Below are 8,623 nucleotides of genomic sequence, written 5' to 3'. Positions count from 1 at the left end.
TTAGAAAGCACACGAACAAATATGTTGCTGTTTTTTTTTTTTTTTTTTTTTGCAAACCAACAGTTGTTCTACAATATCTAGTCTACATAAAAAGCAATGCAATTTAATTTGTTTGGGTGCAATAGGTTTAAAAAATTACATGTATAGTGTAAATTAAGCTATGTTTACAAAAAAATATCAAATACAATTATTGGCAAGGAGCCTCTTTTATAGGATGGCAATGGCAAAAGCAGATTTATTCTGTTTTTTAAACATCCGCTTTATTCCTTAAAATAGGAGAGGGCGCTGAGTGAGTCCAGGAATTTGTGCAGTCGTCTGGAAACGGAGGCTGGCATTTCAAAATGATTCCTTGAGGCACCTCTGTTTGCAAAGTTTTTTATGGAGTTGAAGTTTACTCTTGAGCCTGTGAGAAGCTATTAGCACATCTGACGCTGACTGACCGATACACTGGTGCACTGCAGCAAGAATGTTGACTAGTAGTCGGTTTGGAGTGAGACGGAGCTGTGTGAATATGTCAATTTCGAGAACCAACCACTTCATGTGCAGTACGGGCAGGGGAACATTTGTGATGTATTCAACATAGATCTAAATTGTTTTGTCCTCTTAGGAGATAAAGACTAGACTTTGCAATTTCCTTTCAAGCTTCTAATCTGGTTCTGTGGCTGACAGCCCAGTGGATTCTGGGAGGGGGTGAGGAGCACAGACAGACAGATGAAGCACCCTGGGTAAATGGAAGGTAAATCCTCTGCCATGCAAGAATGTTGAGCACAGTCCCTCCTGCCACTCATTTAGGCTTTCAGGCCACATGCTAGCCCTGAGGACTGGGCTCAAATAACAGCCACTGCTGCCACTTAGACACCCAGAGAAGAAGACCTCCACAAGGTTCAAGAATAGGCAGAACATCAACATTTGAATCACCCAGCTGGGGAAACCTTCTGAAATATATGTCCAGGTCATATTCACTCCCTTTTGCATCATAAACATAAACACAACTTGTGTCACTCACATGAAATCACACCAATAGCAAACCACAACCATCCAAAAGATTCCCGGTGGACATTTTTTCTTGTTCAAGAAGTTGTTTCAATCGTATACACCTCACTATAGTGAAGAAAAAACTATTGCAACTCCTGTATAATGCAGACTTTAAAGCAAATGTTTTCTTTTTAACTATATTTTAAAATGTAATGAATGCTGAATTTTCAGCCTATACTCAAGTCTTCAGTGTCACATGATCCTTTAGAAATCATTCTAATGCTGATTTGGTGCTCAAGAAATATATTTTTATTATTATCAATGTTAAAAACAGTTGTTAATATTAACAATGTTAATATTTTTGGGGAAATGGTGACAATTTGTTTCAGGATTCTTTGATGAATAGAGAATTCAAGTGACCTTTGAAGCAGTTTAGCAGCATTTATAGCAGTCTAAAACCACATGTACACTATGAACATGAATTCAAAACAGATTTGCAAGTTCAGCCTCCCCTTGTGTGTTTAAGATGTTTGGACTTTGAATGCAGTTGTTTGGCAGATCAGCATTGGCAACCTCATGCAGAGACAGTTTGCTAATTGAAATGCGGAAATGTGTTTTTGCCTCGGTTCTCTCTGAACTGGTGCATAATTGAGGCTGTAAAGCATTTCGCTCATGTATATTTTAACAGGTCTCTCCAGTCCGTTTGAAAACTCCCTGAAACACTTCAGCACAAGTCTCAGTAACTTCAGAAGCCTTGAGTGGTTTTCACACTGGGCACGTTATATATATATATATATATATATATATATATATATATATATATATATATATATATATATATATATATATATATATATATATTCTCTTCTTTGAATGAGAAATATTATCTTTAATATTTGCAAATGTAATGAAACATTTGCAATCCAACAGCAGTAGCTCTGTAGATTTCATCATTGCTTTTATCATTTACATCGTTGCATCATCATTTATACATCTATTGAGACAAGAATAAAGGATTATACTTCTTTGTGTACATTTTCAGAAGGCAGATCTTAACTTGGACAGGTAATGTGACATTGCCTCACCCCCAAAAAACATGAATTAAAACTATATGCCAGGTGAAAGAAAACAAGACCCAGACTAAGACTATAGATTTGCTCTGACCACAGTTTGTTTTGAGTGGTCAATTGCTGGCTGCCAACAGCACAAAACCATTGAATTAATGAGACACTTAGAAAAACATTTAGGGAAAATGAAGGCACATTTCCACCTTGGTCATGTTAATTCTCTTGCATATTGTTGGGTCAAATCAATTTGTGGTAATGTTTAAAAGCATTTGTTTAAATGAACAATTCTAATAAATCTTATTTTTCAGTAATTTCTAGAAAGATCATTGTTAATAAAATCTCAGTCCTACTTTCAAAGTAAAGGGACTATATGAAGAATTCAGAAACCCTTTTTATTAGCGACACCTGTGGCCGTTTAGTGAACTGTACTGCAGTCAGTGACTTATTGCTCGTGCTCGCACACGTAACGTACAAGAGCCTGAACGTGAGTCAAGGCCCCGATACTCACGGCGAAGTTTTCCGACCTTTTCATTCTTAGAAGTAAAAAAAGCTGGAAATACATTTGTAGCGATAACGAACATCCCGACGCTGTCCACTCCAAGCTGCTAAGAGTGACATTCAGATGAATATAAATATTGATGACAGCGGTTAAGAAAGCATCTGGGCAATTTCATGTCGACACAGATCAGGTAATTAAAATAACTTTCAGCATTATCATGAACATTATAAAAACATTCGTTTCGTGTGTCATAGAAGAACGGAAGAGAGGCTTTCAGGAGCGTGTGTAAGTGTTACATTGGCTACTTTTCGGGGAAGGTAATATATATTACAATATATATTATATATTAAATCATTCTAATATGCTGATTTTATGCATGTTTATTATCAATTGCTGCTTAACATTTTTTTTGGGGAAACCGTGATCAATTTTCTTTGAATAGAAAGTCCAAAAGAACAGCATTTATTTAAATTTGTTTAAAATAAAATAAAATAATTTAAAATAAACTGTCTTTACTGTCACTTTTGATTGGATTAAATGTGTCTTTGCTTAATGCTTAGTAAAAGTACACACACACACACACACACACACACACACACACACACACACACACACACACACACACACACACACACACACACACACACACACACACACACACACTCTCTATCTATTAAACAGTAAAATGACAGCCTTTCAGCAATATTATTTTCCAATTATGATTACAAACTTATTGTCAAGTTAGTGTGAGTATTTTTTTCCACACTTGGACATTATAAAATAAGAGGGAACAAGATGGTCACAGCATGTTGCAAGACTTTCCCTTTCATAAGACAACTTTAATTTTATAATAACTATCAATTATAATTAAAGCCACCCACACATATCCTAGAAGCACTGGCAGCAGCCCAGCTCATTTACACGGACGGCGTACAGTATGAGAGCTCAGATAAAACAGGCACAAAGCAGCATTCAGACTCTTCATTGAATTCACCCTCTCTGTGGTTCGAGCCGTCATGGATACCACTAGCTCATCACCCATTCACATTTAATTAAAGCGGACACACGAGATCAATATGTTCCATTAGCTCCAATACGTCTGTGACAGAGTAAGCGGACGACACCAGCCGCTAATTTCCCCAGTGATGCGATCGACAGTGGCCTGCGTTGGCCTGCTTTTAAAGGCCTGAACACGGCATGCAGCTTAGTGTTGTGTGGCTTTCACACACACACACACACACACACACACACACACACACACACACACACACACACACTCAAAGAATTGCACAGACACCCCTGGGGAGGAAGCAGAGGTCACGGATTAAGCTTTGAGCCGACTTTCTGAAGGATGTTTAGAAGTGTTTGTGTCTCTCATGCTATTGTATAGACAGGTCTGTTGAACTACTCCATATTATGGCAAAAATGTCCAAAAAAATTGTTTTCAACAAATAGTTGGCGCATTCATGCTGTAAGCACATTGATTTCTCAGTCTGAGACCATTTCAAACTTAAAGGCATTTTTATGTGAGATTTTTTGCTGTCAGTTTTACAAGCCGAGTGGAGTGGAGAAAAGACTGAAAATATTTGCTGGTTTCAGGTCAAGGCTGACAGTGAAAAATGCAGAAAACAGGATACTCTGCGGATCAATGTTCTGTCAACAAACGCAGACTTTAGAGTCAAATGAGAAAACCAAACAACATAAAACTAGCTTGTGCTTTTACAAAAATGGAGCTGGGTAAACAGTCAGTACTGTTCCTCTGGACGCTATCACTTTAAATCCTTGTCTTTGGGGAAACTGGGGGTTCATTTAAATCTCTTCTTTCGACCAAACAAGTGTGTAATGGTAAAATAGCCAAGTTTTCTACTATTTAAAGACAAATATTCTCTGTTGCCCATTATTATGCAGACTTCACTCCACACAAAATATTCCTGCTACAGTGCATGCAGAAAGCTCACAAATCACAATCACAAACTCTTTTAAACAATATTCCCCATTATAACGTCCCTAACTACTGTGTTTTCTAGTTCTAATTCCTAGTATCTGTGGCTCAAAAAACCTCTGTACGCTGAATACATTTGTGTACTGTGTTATTTAATGAAAATAAATTAAAAAAATTCTGTCTTTGCCAAATAATTTCAAACGTCGCTTATATATATATAACTTACCCTAAAACGTTGAATTGCAGTCATCGTTTCCACAAAAAAGAGAGAAATATTAATAATAATAGAAATATTAAGCAACCTGTTTTCAACATTGATGATAATATTGAATGTGTCTTGAGCAGCAAATCAGCATATTATAATGATTTCTGAAGGATTGTGTGTCACAGCTTTACCATCATAGAAATATATTACCTTTTAAAACAGTATTTGTATTTTTGACCAAATAAATCTTAATGTTTCCAAACTTCTGACTGGTACTTTATATGGTTATCTGGTTTGTGGGCTTTTTCTTTTCTTTTCTTTTTTTGGACGTTTGAAAGGATTTGGCAAAAAAATCTATAATCCACACGGCAAGAATTGTGCACTTGGATTCCTGTCAAATAAAACTGATTTTGTACTTATGTTAATCTTTTGAGTTTGAAGTTTTTGGATATCTAAAAGAACAGAACAAGACAAAAATGCATTGCTTTGCATATTTTCGAGCTCAGACAAGCTCATAGATGAAGTGTTGGCAGTCTGAGGACAGTCTTAACCCTCAGGTTTAAGGGATCCCCCGCTTTCTTTCCCAGTGTTTACACAACATTCCACAGTCTGAGACATCCGTGTCTGTAAATACAGGGCCCTCCGGCCCAGGTTCTCCAAACATTACTGGCCCCTGATGTCATCTGTCTGCTGACAGGGAACGTATGCATGAACCTTCTGCTACGAAAAAAGAAAAATGCAACAACCTAAAGCACTAGCACTAGCCTACCCTAGCTAAGACAGGTATTGCAACGTTTTGTGAAGGAAAATGTTAATAACAAGCTAAAAAAAAGTGTATTAAAGGATTAGTTTCTTTCAAACAAAAATGTCCTGATAATTTACTCACCCCCATGTCATCCATTATGTCCATGTCTTTCTTTCTCCCGTCGAAAATAAATTAAGGTTTTTGAGAAAAACATTCCATGATTTTGCTCCATACAATGGATTTCGAACGGTTTGAAGGTCCAAATGTCAGTTTCAATGCAGCTTCATAGGCTCGACACAATCCCAGTCGAGAAATAAGGGTCTTATCTAGAGAAACGATCACTCATTTAAAAAAAAAAAAAAAAAAAAAAAGGATATACTTTTTAATCACAAATGCCTGTCTCTGAGATACTCACGTATTACGTCATCACGTTGGAAAGGTCACGCGTGACATCGTTAAACATCCAGGATATGCACACGTAAGGATCATTTTAAACAATAAACTGACACAAATACATATAAATATGTATTATTCAACATACAATAACTTTGAACGGTCCTCCTACTCCAAACTCGTAAACACTGGGTCGGTACTTCCGACTACGTCACGCGATGACGTAATGCGTGGCGCATCTCAGAGATGGTAGAAGAGTATATATATATATGTTTTTTTTTTAAATGGCTGATCGCTTCGCTAGATAAGACCCTTATTTCTCGACTGGGATTGTGTAGAGCCTTTGAAGCTGCATTGAGACTTATGATTGAGATTGACATTTGAATCTTCAAACCGTTGGTTGCCATTGAAGTCCATTATATGGAGCAAAATCATGGAATGTTTTCCTGAAAAACTTTAATTTCTTTTCGACTGAAGTAAGACAGACATGGACATCTTGGATGACATTGGGGTGAGTAAATTATCAGGACATTTTTATTTGAAAGTGAACTCCTTTAAACTCCTCTCTTCTGTTCTGGAAGTATCCACGGATGCAAATTTCGAGAACCCACTGGAACTAAATGCACCATCCTGCTTGGCACACCACATTCAACATCCCTCAGCTGGGATGCACTGATTGTAGTCTTGCACATTTTTTAGGATGAATATGCAATTAGGATGCAGGGCCAGAGATATGAGGGGACAAGAGGGAGCTGCGTTCACACTGCCGTTCTGCTCTTTTAAAGTAGGACACGCGTTTGTTTACTCCCGTTGTTTGCGCCGTCTTTCCCATTGTCTTGGGAACGGAGGGAGAGTTATGTAAGCCAGGTTGCCAGCAGATGAACATGGACACGAGCAGAGGGTTTCAAACCCTCACGCCATATGAAGGAAAGCTATTTTGGTGGCTCGTGAAGCACATGTAGACTCAGCGTGAGAAGACGACATGGTGAAGGGCAGATGGGAAAAAGAAAGGGCAGTGACACAAAGAAAGAGAAAGGAGAGAGCTTGTATGGAAAAAAGCCTTACCGTCATTAAATTAAAGGGGTGGTTGAGTATGATTTAACTTTTATTTTCACTTTTTTAACTTTAGTTATGTTGCGTTTTCAGCATAAACAACATCTGCAGAGTTACAATGCTCAAAGTTCAAAGCAAATGAAGATATTTACTTTTACAGAAATCCCTTTTTAAGGACTACAATGAGCTTCTTCATGGGCTAGTGACATCACCATCCCTAAAATGTACATAAACCCCGCCCCCGGGAACGCAATTTATAGATTATCATGACAGAATATGCTAATCAAAGACTAGAAGTTTGACTCTGGTTTAAACATAAAAGGCAAAACGTTTTTGAAATTGTCAGTGCATGTCTGTGTGAGGTAATCGGAGCTTCTAACACACACACACACACACACACACACACACACACACACACACACTTGAAGCTCCGCCCTCTGTGCCGGGAGCAGCAGCTCATTTGCATTTAAAGGAGTACACACAAAAACGGTGCGTTTTTGCTCAACCTCAAAAAGTGACTATTTTAATATGCTATATAAAAATATCTGTGGGGTATTTTGAGCTAAAATTCCACATACACACTCTGGGGACATCAGAGACTTAATTTACATCTTGTGAAAAGGGCATTATAGGACTAGCCTGGCTCCGCCCTCCTACGTACTTCCGCTCAATTTTAATGCAGTACGTCGGCTGGGATTGTGGTGTATTCTTGGGTTTTCTCCGGTCAATTTTTTACCGGTCCAATCAGCGAACAGAGGGAGTGGCTGAGAACGATGACGTTGCGGTCATGCGCTAGTTCGAGTTAAAGTTTCGTCACGACCAAACGTTAGCGATTGGTTATGGATCCAGAGTGACTCTGGGCAGATCCAATAGTTTTAAACTTCAACAGAGGACCCGTCTACAAGGAAGTTAACGCTTGTCAATGGAGAGAGGCCAGACTCTCTGTACAAATGAATGTGTGAGAGTCTGGTAGGACCAGGCTATTATAGGACCCCTTTAATAATTAAATGTTCTCGTCTTACTTCTGTTTGTGCTTTTGGTCCCCATCTCAGATTCCTCTATCTATGATATACAGATTTTAAATTTCTTGCAAGCACATTGAAATGAGTCCTTTGTATTGTCTTATAATTACAACACAATCCACTAGGACAGAAGAGCGGCTGAATCAATTATTTAGGATTTGGAGTGTTGCAGGGTCATAATAGTGCTGAGCTGAAGAGACAGCGGTGAGCCTGTCACACATGTGCGGGGGGTATAATTGTGAAGTGTCTGGTTTGAGGGGACGCTGTGGCCTTCACACCTCTCATACCTCTCTGGTGTGAGATTGAAATGATGCCATCAGGGAGACATGCAGGAAATGAGCATTTGCCTGGCGGGACGGCGCTCAAAGGGTGAATCCCGCAGGACCGACAGGCAGATTTCCTGATATCTGCTCTCTTTCATGCATTTTTAATAATGCAATTTACACATAAAAACAATGATGTTTTCGCGCCTGCTTTTACAACTGTTCTCGCCGCAGAGTATTCAATTAAAAATCGATAGTGGGACAAAGAGAAATCGTCAATGGAAATATGTGCACATTTTATTAAATCTTTTTGAGAGAAGTCTCTTATGCACACCAGATCGAAATCTGTAGGCCAGGGGTCTACAAAGCTTGTCCTAAAGGGTCCTGCAGAGTTTAGCTCCAGCTTGCCTCGACACACCTGAAGTTTCCTGTATGCCCAGTGAGAACTGGATTAGCTGG

The 8,623-nt window shown here is 38.6% G+C and overlaps 1 protein-coding gene across 1 annotated transcript in view; it reads right to left on the bottom strand.

Moving 5' to 3' along the window:
- The window catches only part of agbl1 (AGBL carboxypeptidase 1), a 209,881-nt gene that overhangs the window by 189,083 nt on the left and 12,175 nt on the right, over window positions 1–8,623 (bottom strand). The gene's annotated exons all lie outside the window — the stretch shown is intronic.

Source organism: Phoxinus phoxinus (genome assembly GCF_949152265.1).
Source record: "Phoxinus phoxinus genome assembly, chromosome: 25".
NCBI lineage: Eukaryota > Metazoa > Chordata > Actinopteri > Cypriniformes > Leuciscidae > Phoxinus > Phoxinus phoxinus.
Note: the sequence above shows the minus strand (reverse complement) of the source record. Positions and strands in the feature narration are given on the sequence as shown.